Source organism: Tamandua tetradactyla, chromosome 11, assembly GCF_023851605.1.
Source record: "Tamandua tetradactyla isolate mTamTet1 chromosome 11, mTamTet1.pri, whole genome shotgun sequence".
NCBI lineage: Eukaryota > Metazoa > Chordata > Mammalia > Pilosa > Myrmecophagidae > Tamandua > Tamandua tetradactyla.
This window is the reverse complement of record NC_135337.1, coordinates 31,425,455-31,437,702: the sequence shown is the minus strand read 5'-3', so window position 1 is coordinate 31,437,702 and position 12,248 is coordinate 31,425,455. Positions and strand designations below refer to the sequence as shown.

At 36.3% G+C, this 12,248-nt stretch overlaps 1 protein-coding gene across 2 annotated transcripts in view; it reads right to left on the bottom strand.

The window, feature by feature from the left end:
- Positions 1 to 12,248, bottom strand: part of EVI5 (ecotropic viral integration site 5) — a 307,393-nt gene that overhangs the window by 260,760 nt on the left and 34,385 nt on the right. The window lies entirely within an intron of this gene.

Sequence of the window (12,248 nt, the reverse complement as noted above, 5' to 3'; positions counted from 1 at the left end):
CACACTAGGAAAATTGAAGATATGGCCCAGTCAAAGGAACAAACCAACAATTCAAATGACATACAGGAGCTGAAACAATTAATTCAGAATGTACGAACAGACATGGAAAACCTCATCAAAAACCAAATCAATGAACTGAGGGAGGATATAAAGAAGGCAAGGAAAGAACAAAAAGAAGAAACTGAAAGTCTGAAAAAACAAATCACAGAACTTATGGGAATGAAAGACACAGTAAAAGAGATGAAAAAACAATGGAAACCTATAATGGTAGATTTCGAGAGGTAGACATAGGATTAATGAACTGGAGGATGGAACATCTGAAATCTGACAAGAAAAAGAAAATACAGGGAAAAAATGGAAAAATACGAACAGGGACTCAGGGAATTGAATGACAATATGAAGCGCATGAATATACATGTTGTGGGTGTCCCAGAAGGAGAAGAGAAGGGAAAAGGAGGAGAAAAACTAATGGAGGAAATTATCACTGAAAATTTCCCAACTCTTATGAAAGGTTTAAAATTACAGATCCAAGAAGTGCAGCGTACCCCAAAGAGAATAGATCCAAATAGACATACTCCAAGACATTTAATAATCAGAATGTCAGAGGTCAAAGAGAAAAAGAGAATCTTGAAAGCAGCAAGAGAAAAGCAATCCATCACATAAAAGGGAAGCCCAATAATACTATGTGTCGATTTCTCAGCAGAAACCATGGAGGCAAGAAGACAGTGGGATGATATATTTAAATTATTAAAAGAGAAAAACTGCCAACCAAGAATTCTATATCCAGCAAAATTGTCCTTCAAAAATGAGGGGAGGGGGAAATTAAAACATTTTCAGACAAAAAAATCACTGAGAGAATTTGTGACCAACAGACCAGCTCTGCAAGAAATACTAAAGGGAGCACTAGAGACAGATACAAAAAGACAGAAGAGAGAGGTGTGGAAAGAGTGTAGAAAGGAAGACTATGAGTAAAGGTAAAAAGCAGGAAAATTAGATATGGCATATAAAATCCAAAAGGCAAAATGGCAGAAGAAAGTACTACCCATGCAGTAATAACACTAAATGTTAATGGCTAAACTTCCCAATCAAAAGACATAGACTGGCAGTCCATCAACAGAAGAATGGCTAAACAAACTGTGGTATATACATATGATGGAATATTATGCAGCTTTAAGACAAGATAAACTTATGAAGCATGTAATAACATGGATGGACCTAGAGAACATTATGCTGAGTGAGTCCAGCCAAAAACTAAAGGACAAATACTGTATGGTCCCACTGATGTGAACGGACATTCGAGAATAAACTTGGAATATGTCATTGGTAACAGAGTCCAGCAGGAGTTAGAAACAGGGTAAGATAATGGGTAATTGGAGTTAAAGGAATACAGACTGTGCAACAGGACTAGATACAAAAACTCAAAAATGGACAGCACAATAATACCTAAGTGTAAAGTAATCATGTTAAAACACTGAATGAAGCTGCATCTGAGTTTTAGGGTTTTTTTTGTTTGTTTTTTTTTTTTACTATTATTATTACTTTTATTTCTTTTCTCTATATTAACATTCTATATCTTTTTCTGTTGTGTTGCTAGTTCCTCTAAACCGATGCAAATGTACTAAGAAACGATGATCATGCATCTATGTGATGATGTTAAGAATTACTGATTGCATATGTAGAATGGTATGATTTCTAAATGTTGGGTTAATTTCTTTTTTTCCGTTAATTAATAAAAAAAAAAAAGACATAGACTGGCAGAAAGGATTAAAAAACAGGACCCATCTATATGCTGTCTCTACTCAAAGGACATGAGGGCAAGGACACAAACGGACATTTGCACACCAATGTCTATAGCAGCATTATTTACAATTACCAAGAGATGGAAACAGCCAAAATGTCCATCAACAGACTGGTGGCTAAACAAACTGTGGTATATACATACAATGGAATATTATGCAGCTGTAAGACAGAATAAAGTTAAGAAGTATATAACAACATGGATGGACCTTAAGGACATTATGCTGAGTCAGATTAACCAAAAACAAAAGGACAAATACTGTATGGTCTCAGTGATATGAACTGACATTAGTGAATAAACCTGGAGAATTTCATTGGTAACAGAGACCATCAGGACATAGAAACAGGGTAAGATATTGGGTAACTGGAGCTGAAGGGATACAGACTGTGCAACAGGACTGAATATAAAAACTCAGCAATGGAGAGCACAATACTACCTAACTGTAATACAATTATGTTAAAACACTGAATGAAACTGAATGTGAGAGTGATAGAGGGAGGAGGGCTGGGGGCATAAATGAAATCACAAAGAAAGATAGACAATAAAGATTGAGATGGTATAATCTAGGAATGCCTAGAGTGTATAATGATAGTGACTAAATGTACAAATTTAAAAAATGTTTTTACATGAGGAAGAACAAAGGAATGTCATTACTGCAGGGTGCTGAAAACAGATGGTAATTAATATTTTAAAATTTCAACTTATGTGTGAGACTAAAGCAAAAAATGTTTATTTGGTACAAAATTTTATATTTTGACTAGTGCATTTCCTAATACAACATATGTAAATTCCAAATAGAGTCAAGAGGTTATCCTGGAGGTTGTTCTTACGCATTAAGTAGATATCACCTTGTTATCCAAGATGTAATGGAGAGGCTGGAGGGAACTGTCTGAAAATGCAGAGCTGTGTTCCAGTAGCCATGTTTCTTAAAGATGATGGTATAATAACATAGCTTTCACAATATGACTGTGTGATTGTGAAAACCTGGTGTCTGATGCTCCTTTTATCTACCTTATCAACAGATGAGTAAAACAAATGGAATAAAAATAAATAATGGGGGAACAAATATTAAAATAAATATAGATTGAAATGCTAGTGATCAATGAAAGGGAGAGGTAAGGGGTATGGTATGTATGAATTTTTTTCTGTTGTCTTTTTATTTCTTTTTCTGAATTGATGCAAATGTTCTAAGAAATGATCATGATGATGAATATGCAACTATGTGATGATATTATGAGTTACTGATTATATATATAGAACAGAATGATCATAATAAAAAAATTTTTTAAAAAGATCCAGAAAAAAAAACTTTAACCACTTTCATATATACAACTTAGAGGTGTTAATTACTATCAATTTGATTCCATTGGTCTGTAGGTCTGTTCTTGTGCCAATACCATGCTATTCTCACCCCTGCTGCTTTGTAATGAGTTTTAAAATGAGTAAATGTGAGTCCTTCAACTATGTTCTTTTTTAAGATGGCTTTGGCTTTTTGGGACCCAGTACCCCTATAATTAAATATGACAACTGGCTTTTCCATTTCTGTAAAGGAGTCTGTTTGAATTTTGATTGGGATTGCACTGAATCTGTAAATCACTTTGGGTAGAACTGACATCTTAACAGTATTTAGTATCCCACTTCTTGAGTATAGAATGTCCCCCCATTTATTTATGCTTTCTTTGATTTCTTTCAGCAATGTTTTATAGTTTTCCATGTACAAGTCCTTTACATATTGATTAAATTTCTTCCTACATATTTGATTCTTTTAGTTGCTATTCTAAATAGAATCTTTTCTTGATTTCTTCTTCAGATTATTTATTACTAGTGAATAGAAATGTCATTGATTTTTGTGTGGTGATCTTGCACTTACCACTTCACTGATTAATCTGTTAACCTTAGTAACTTCCAAGTGCATTTTTCAGGATTTTCTACATAAAGGATCACATCTTCGACAAACAGGGAAAGTTTTACTTCTTCCTTTCAATTTAGGTGACTTTTATTTCTTTTTCTTGACTGCTCTTGTTAGAACTTCTAGTACAATATGGAATAACAGTGGTGACTGTGGGCACTCACGTCTTGTTCCTGTTTTGAGAGGAAAAGCTTTCAGCTTTCCCTATTAAAAATGATGTTAGCTGTGGGTTTTTCATATATGCCCTTTATCATATTGAGGATGTTTCCTTCTATTCCTATCTTTCAAAGTGCTTTCATCAAGAAAGGATGCTGAATTTTGCCAAATGCTTTTTCTGCATCAATCAAGATGATTATGTGGTTTTCCCTCTCCATTGCTGTGGCGTATTACATTAATAAATTAACAGAATAGCTTTTAAAAAGGGGAATTTTATAAGCTGCTGGTTAACAGTTCTGAGGCCAAAAAAGTGTCCCAATTAAAGCAAATCTATAAAAAGTCCAAATTAAGGCATCCAGGGAAAAATACCTTGGTTCAAGAAGGCCAGTGAAGTTCAGGGTTTCTCTCTCCAGTGGAAAGGCACATGGCGAGCAGGGTAATGTCTTCCAGTTTCCCCTCCAGGCCTCTTGCTTCATGAAGCTCCCCCAGGGGCATTCTCCTTCATCTCCAAAGGTCGCTGGCTGGTAGACTCTTAGTTCTCTGTTGCCCTCCTCATTCTCAAGTTTTCTCCAAGATACTTCCTCTTTTAAAGGACTCCAGTAAAGTAATCAAGACCCACCTGAAATGGGTGGAGTCATATTTCCCTCTATTCAAATGTTAATACCCACAACTGAGTGAGCCACATCTCCGTGCAGATAACCTAATCAAGTTTCCAACCTATACTACTGAATAGGGATTAGAAGAAACGGTTGCTCCCACAGGCTTGATTAAGATTAAAACACGGCTTTTCTAGGGTACATAAATCCTTTCAAAACGGCACAGGCCCCCTTGCTAGACTGACAAAGAAAAAGAGAGGATGCAAGTTTTAAAAATCAGAAATGAAAGGCTGGGTTGTTATCATGGATCCTGAAGAAATTCTAAAAATCATAAAAGGATACTATGAACAACTACACACCGTTAAACTAGACAATCTAGGTGAAATGGATAAATTCTTAGAAACACACAAACAACCTATATTGACTCAAGAAGAAACAGAAGATCTCAAAACCAATTACAAATAAAGAGATTCAATCAGTCATTAAAAATCTTCCTACAAAAAAAATCCAGGGCCAGATGGCTTCACTGAGGAATTTTATCAAACATTCCAAGAAGAACTAGCAACAATCCTGTTCAAATGCTTCAAAAATTTGAGGAAAAAGGAACATTACCTAATACATTTTATGAAGCTAACATCCATCTAATACCAAAACAAGATAAAAATACTACAAAAAAGGAAAACTATAGGCTAATCTCCCTAATGAAAATAGAAGCAAAATCCTCAACAAAATACTAGCAAATCGAATCCAAGGACACATCAAAAGAATTATACATCACAACCAAGTAGGGTTTATACCAGGAATGCAAGGGTGGTTTAATGCAAGAATATCAGTCAATATAATACATTTAAAAGTCAAAAGGAAAAGCATTCAACAAAATTCAACATCCTTTTCTGATAAAAACACTTAAAAAGGTTGGAATTGAAGGAAACTTCCTCAGTATCCTTAAGGGCATATATGAAAAGCCCATAACCAGCATCATACTTAATGGTGAGAGAATGAAAGCATTCCTCTAAGATCAGGAACGAGACAAGGATACTCTCTGCTACCACTATCAATCAACATTGAACCAGAAATTCTAGCTAGAACTATTAGACATGAGAAAGGAATAAAAGGCATCCAAATAGGAAGACATAAAACTTTCATTATTTGCAGATGACACGATCTTATACTTGGAAAATTCTGAGAAATCTATGACAAAGCTCCTTGAGCTGCTAAACAATTTCAGCAAAGTGGTGGGATACAAGATTAATAAACAAAAATCAGTAATGTTTCAATATACAAGTATGAACTAACTGAGGAGACAGTTAAGGAAAAACTTCTATTCAAAATAGCAACTAAAAGAATCAAATATCTAGGGTTAAACTTAACTACAGATGTTAAGGACCTGTACCATGAAATCACAAAACACTGCTAAAGGAAATCAAAGAAGATCTGAATAGGTGGAAAACACATTCCGTACTCCTGGATAGGATAGTTGAATGTCAATTCTACCCAAATTAATCCACAAATTCAATGCAATACTAATCAAAATTCCAACAACCTATTTTGATGACTTGGAAAAGCAAGTTATCAAATATTTGGAAGGGAAGAGACCTCAAATAGCTAAAAAATACCCTTTCAAAAACGAAACAGAGTGAGGGGACTATCACTTCCTGACTTTAAAGCTTATTACAAAGGCACAGTGGTCAAAACAGCATGGTATTGGCACAAAAATAGAACTACTGACCAAGAGAATCAAATCAAAAGTGCAGAAACAGACCACCAAATCTATGGTCAATTGATCTTCGACAAGGCCCCCAAATCCACTGAAGTAGGAGTGAACAGTCTTTTTAATAAATGAGCATGGGAGAACTGGATATCAATAGCCAAAAAAAATAAAAGAGGACCCCTTACTTACATTCTATACAAAAATTAATTTAAAATGGATAAAAGACGTAAATGCAGAGTCATAAAACTCCAAGAAAAAAATAAAGGGAAACATCTTCAAGATCTAATAACAGGAGGCAGCTTCTTAAACTTTACACCTAAACCAAGCAACAAAAGAAAAAAATTGATAAATGGGAACTCCTCAAAATCAAATGCTTCTGTACCTCAAAGGACTTTGCCAAAAAGGTGAAGAGGCAGCCAACTCAATGGGAGAAAATACTTGGAATTTTCAAAGGTATGCTATGTGTACATTAAAAAAATTACACAACTCAACAACAAAAGAGCAAAGAACCGAATTATAAAATGAGAAAAGGACAAAGTTGCAACTCTAAAGCTATGAAAGTCAGTACTACCCTGTACAATAACTGTTTAAAAAGTTGGAAAAGTGGGTGGGCCACGGTGGCTCAGCAGGCAAGAATGCTCGCCTGCCATGCCAGGGGACCAGGGTTCGATTCCTACCTATGTGAAAAAATAAAAATTAAAAAAAAAAAAAGCTGGAAAAGTGATCAGACATCTAGTAGAGATATGAACAAAGCAGATCCAAGTATAGGACTAAGGTATATCAGAAGACTGGGTAAAGGATGATATCATCCATATTTTAAAATGTCAACTTCTGTGTGAGACTAAAGGGAGAGATGTTTATTTGGCGCAAAATTTATATTTTGGGTAGTACATTTTCTAATTGAACTTGTACAGTCAGTTTAGTTGAACACCATAAGTACAGGGAATCTTGAATAGCGCATGAGATTTTGTTGGTTTGTCCAGGTTAGTGTGATGCCCCAATAAATCCCAGAGTGATTTGGGTGGGGAATAAGGAAGTATTTGCAAAGTCCTCTTGGGAAGATGGAAAGAAAGGGGGAAATATTCAATTTCCCCATTTGGAGAATTTCTGATATTCTTGCAAGCAGTGGTGACAACCAAATCAGTAGGCGAGCCCTCAATCTTGGGGATTGCCCCTATGAAACACATTCCTGCAAAGACCAGCCTAAGCCTACTTAAAATTAGGCCTAAGAGTCAGCCCCAGAGAACATTTTTTTACTGCTCAGATGTGGCCTATCTCTCTCTAAGCCATACCGCAAGTGAACACTGCCCTTCCCCACTATGTGGGACATGACTCCTAGGGGTGTAAATATCCCTGGCAACATGGGACAGAAATCCCAGGATGAGCTGGGACCCGGCATCAGGGGATTGAGAAAACTTTCTTGACCAAAAGGGGGAAGAGACAAATGAGACAAAAGAAAATATCAGTGGCTAAGAGATTTCTGAGTCAAGAGGTTATCCTGGAAGTTATTTTTATGCATTATATAGATATCCCCTTTTTAGTTTATGGAGTATTGGCTAGAGGGAAGTACCTGAAGCCCTAGAGCTTTGTTCCAGTAGCCATATTTCTTGAAGATGATTGTGTAATGATATTATAGCTTTTACACTGTGACTGTGTGATTGTGAAAACCTTGGTCTGATGCTCCTTTTATCTACAGTATGGACAGATGAGTAAAAAATATGGATTAAAAATTAACAAATAACAGGGGGAACAAAGGTTAAAATAAATTGAGTAGGGCCGCGGTGGCTCAGCGGGCAAGAGTGCTTGCCTGCCGTGCCGGAGGACCCCGGTTCGATTCCCGGCCCCAGCCCATGTAAAAAACAAACAAACAAACAAAATATAATAAAACAAGAAAATGTTTAAAAATGTTTCCCTTTCTTCCTCCCTTCCTTCCTTCCATCCTTCCTTCCTTCTCTGTCTTTCCTTCCCTTCCTCCCTAAAAAAAAATAAAATAAAATAAAATAAAAAAAAATAAATTGAGTAAACTGAAATACTAGTGGTCAATGAGAGGGAGGGGTAAGGGGTATGGTATATATGAGTCTTTTCTTTTTTATTTCTTTTGCTGGAGTGATGCAAATATTCAAAAAATTTTCATGGTGATGAATACACAACTATACGACGATACTGTGAGCCATTGATTGTACACCATATATGGAATGTTTGTATCCTTGCATGTTAAGTTTTTACAGTAAAAATATTAAAATCAGAAAAAAAAAATGAGCAAAGGATATGAGTAGACACTTTTCCAAAGAGCAAATACAAAGGGCTAAAAGGCACATGAAAAGATGTTCATCTTCATTAGCAATAAGGGAAATGCAAGTCAAGACTACAATGAGATATCACCTCACACCTATCAGAATGCTGCTATTAAACAGAAAACTACAAATGTTGACGAGGACGTAGAGAAATTGGAACACTTATTCATTGCTGATGGAAATGTATAATGGTACAGCCACTGTGGAAGACATTTTGGTGGTTCCTCAGAAATAGCGAGTTGCCCTATGACCTGGCAATACCGATACTCAGTATATACCAGTAGAGATGAAAAGATGAAAGCATCGATGTGAATAGACATTTGCACACGGATATTCACAGCAGCACTATTTATAACTGCCAAAAGATGAAACAATCCAAGTGCCTATCAACAGATGACTGGATAAACAAAATGTGGTTTATACATATGATGGAATATTAAGCAGCAGTAAGATGAAATGAAGTCCTGAAGCATACAACAACTTGGATGAATTTTGCAGACCTAATACTGAGTGAAATATGCCAGACACAAAAGGATGAATATTGTATGACTTCACTATTTTGACTCAGGTATAGGTATACTTAGAGGCTTATAACGTAGAATATATAGGGGACTTAGCAGTAAGTAGAAGCTAGAGACAGATGAAAAGTCACCAAATGAGTTGAACTTAAATTAAGGGAATGCATAGAAATGAAGGTAATTCTTGAGTGGGGTTTTAAGCAACACTGCCATACTGAAAGTGAATAGGATTGAAAGGGATTGTATAGAGTTATGTATCTCACCAATTAACTCTACAATTACAAATAAGTTCTTGCATGAACTACTTCAAAGGTTTGATCTTGTACAAAGAGTTAACAAAAGAGGGGTATAACTCTTGTACAAGAGTTAACAAAAAGAGGGAAAAACTAATACGGCATGTTGCGGCCTTTAGTTAATAAGAAGACATCAACAGCACCACAGCAATACCGGGGGTAAATAATTGGTGTAGAGGGACAAGTGATAAGGGGAGGTTTAGATTTAGTATTTGGTGAGGCTCTGTTTATTGGCTCTTTGTCTCTCTGGACCAATGAAAATTGTCTAAAATTGAGTGCGCTGATGATAGTACAACTGCTTGAGGACGGTTTAAGACACAGATTATTTATTTTGGACATTATCTGAGATGTCCAATAGATAGAAGGGACCAAGGGGAACAATGACTGAGAAGCAGAATGTCAAACTGTGATGTATACACACAAAAACAAACATGGTATAGCTTTGGGTGCCTATGAGACACCTGAGATTCAGAGCTGGAGTTCTACAGCTCTGAAAGTCAGCATTGCCACATACAACAATTGTTAAAGTAACTGAAAAAAAGAGGTCAGGCTTCAATTAGAGATAAAAACAAAGTTGATTTAGATGGGACTAAGGTAAATCAGAATACAGGGCAAAGGATGATTGTGTATGTATTCTAGAACTTCACCTACTATATGAGACCAAAGGCAGAGAAGTTTATTGTGTCTAGATCCTAAATCTTCTGTAACACACAAACTAAATCAACCTCCCAGAATAGCTCATTTAAACTTCCCAAGCACATGGAGCCCAGAACAGTAACAAGGCCTTGCAATTCTGTTTAGCTTAATGTAATACCCAGAAACATCCCAGACTATGCTGGGCTGATAATGAAAAAGTATTGATAGAGCTCCTTGTGGGACAGGAGAAAAAATATGGAACTATTAAGTTTTCCCACTTGGGAAACTCCTGTTACTCTCTCAAACATTAAGGACTCCCAAGAAAATAGGCCAAGCCCTTGATTTTGAAGTTTGCACTTACGAAACTTATTTCTATGGCGGAGACTACCTATTAAGACTAACAGTTGCTTCCAGGAAACCTCTTTCATTAAGGCTCAAATGCAGCCTCTCTCTTGCTCTAAGTCCAATGCTGCAAGGAAAATCATTAACCTTCCCCCAATGTAGGACATGACATTCAGGGGTGAAAGTGTCCAACAATATGGGACATGACTCCCAGGGATGAGCCTGACCTATGGGATCGACAACACCTTTCAGACTAAAAGGAGGGAAATAAACATAACAAAATAAGGTATCAGTGGCTAAAAGAGTTCAAAGAGAGTTAAGAGGTTATTCTGGAGGCTTCTCTTATGCAAGCTTAAGCTAGAAATTGCTAATTGCCATGGTCTGCCAAACCCCAACCAACATCATTCCTGTTGATCCTAAAGAACACCCAGTGTTCTATCTGAGATTCTACAAAAGTTGCATGCAGTAAATTTACTTTTCAGAAACCTAAACCCTTCAGTTGGTTCCTAGGCCAAATAAGTCCTGAAACCCAGAGGTGCCAATCTCTTCAAGAACAGCAACCAGTTCCAAGTCCCTAGCCCCTATGGTCAACACCTCTTTTCAACATGAAAAACTTAGAATGGGCATAACCCAAATATACCCAAAGACTGGGAGAAGGATCAAAGGAGAAGGAGGAGTTTAACAAGTGTGCTGGTTTGGAAGGATGTATGTCCCCTAGAAAAGCCATGTTTTAATCTAAACCTCATTTCATAAAGGGAGAATAATCCTTATTCAATACTGTATGTTTGAAACTAATCAGATCATCTCCCTAGAGATGTGATTTAATCAAGAGTGGTTAAACCAGATTAGGTGATGACATGTCTCCACCCATTTGGGTGGGTCCTGATAAGTTTCTGGAGTCCTATAAAAGAGGAAACATTTTGGAGAATGAGAGAGATTCAGAGAGAGCAAAGCAAAATGACATAGCCACAAGAATCGGAGAGCCCACAAGCCAGTGACCTTTGGAGATGAAGAAGGAATATGCCTCCCGGGGAGCTTGATGAAACAGGAAGCCAGGAGAAGCTAGTAAATGACACCATGCTCGCCATGTGCCCTTTCAGATGAGAGAGGAACCCTGACCATGTTCACCATGTGCCTTTCCAGATGAGTAAGAAGCTCTGAATGTTTGCCACGTGCCTTCTCACTTGAGAGAGAAACCCTGAACTTCATCAGCCTTCTTGAACCAAGGTATATTTCCCTGGATGCCTTTCACTGGACATTTCTATAGACTTGTTTTAATTGGGACATTTTCTCAGCCTTAGAACTATAAACTAGCAACTCATTAAATTTCCCTTTTTAAAAGCCATTGTTTCTGGTATATTGCATTCCAGCAGCTAGCAAACCTGAACAACAAGTGAGCATGACAACTGAAATAGTATATTGATATTTCAGTTTACTCTCCAGTGTCTTAGAGTAGCTAGAAGGAAAAACCTGAAATTGTGTAACTGTAGCCCATATCAAATGTGGAAATCTGTTCTATAACTACTTGTTAAAATGTACTTTAGAATATTATACAATAAAAAAGTTAAAGAAAGAAAAAAAGTACTTTAGAATTTATTACTTTTTTATGTTATATTTCATAATAAAATTGCTAAAATATATATATACACACACACACACATATATATATACACACATTTATGCTCCAGAGGCCTGAAAGAATGATATTTAATTAAGCTAGGAAAATGTATTGATTTGTGGTTCAGAGTCAAATGCATATGCACTGAATACAAAGTGAAACCACACCATTATTTCTTCATTGCTACTAAAATGGCATTTGATTAGCCACTAAAGCAATGCCCCAGAAATAAGATCTTTCAGCCTCTGTTCAATAAGTAGGCTATTTTCTTGAAATCAGTACCTTGCTTTTTGAGAAATACAGGGAATAATAATCAAGCAGAACATGTTATTGTAAATATTTATATTTTCACTAGGATAAGAGACTAAAATAAAGTA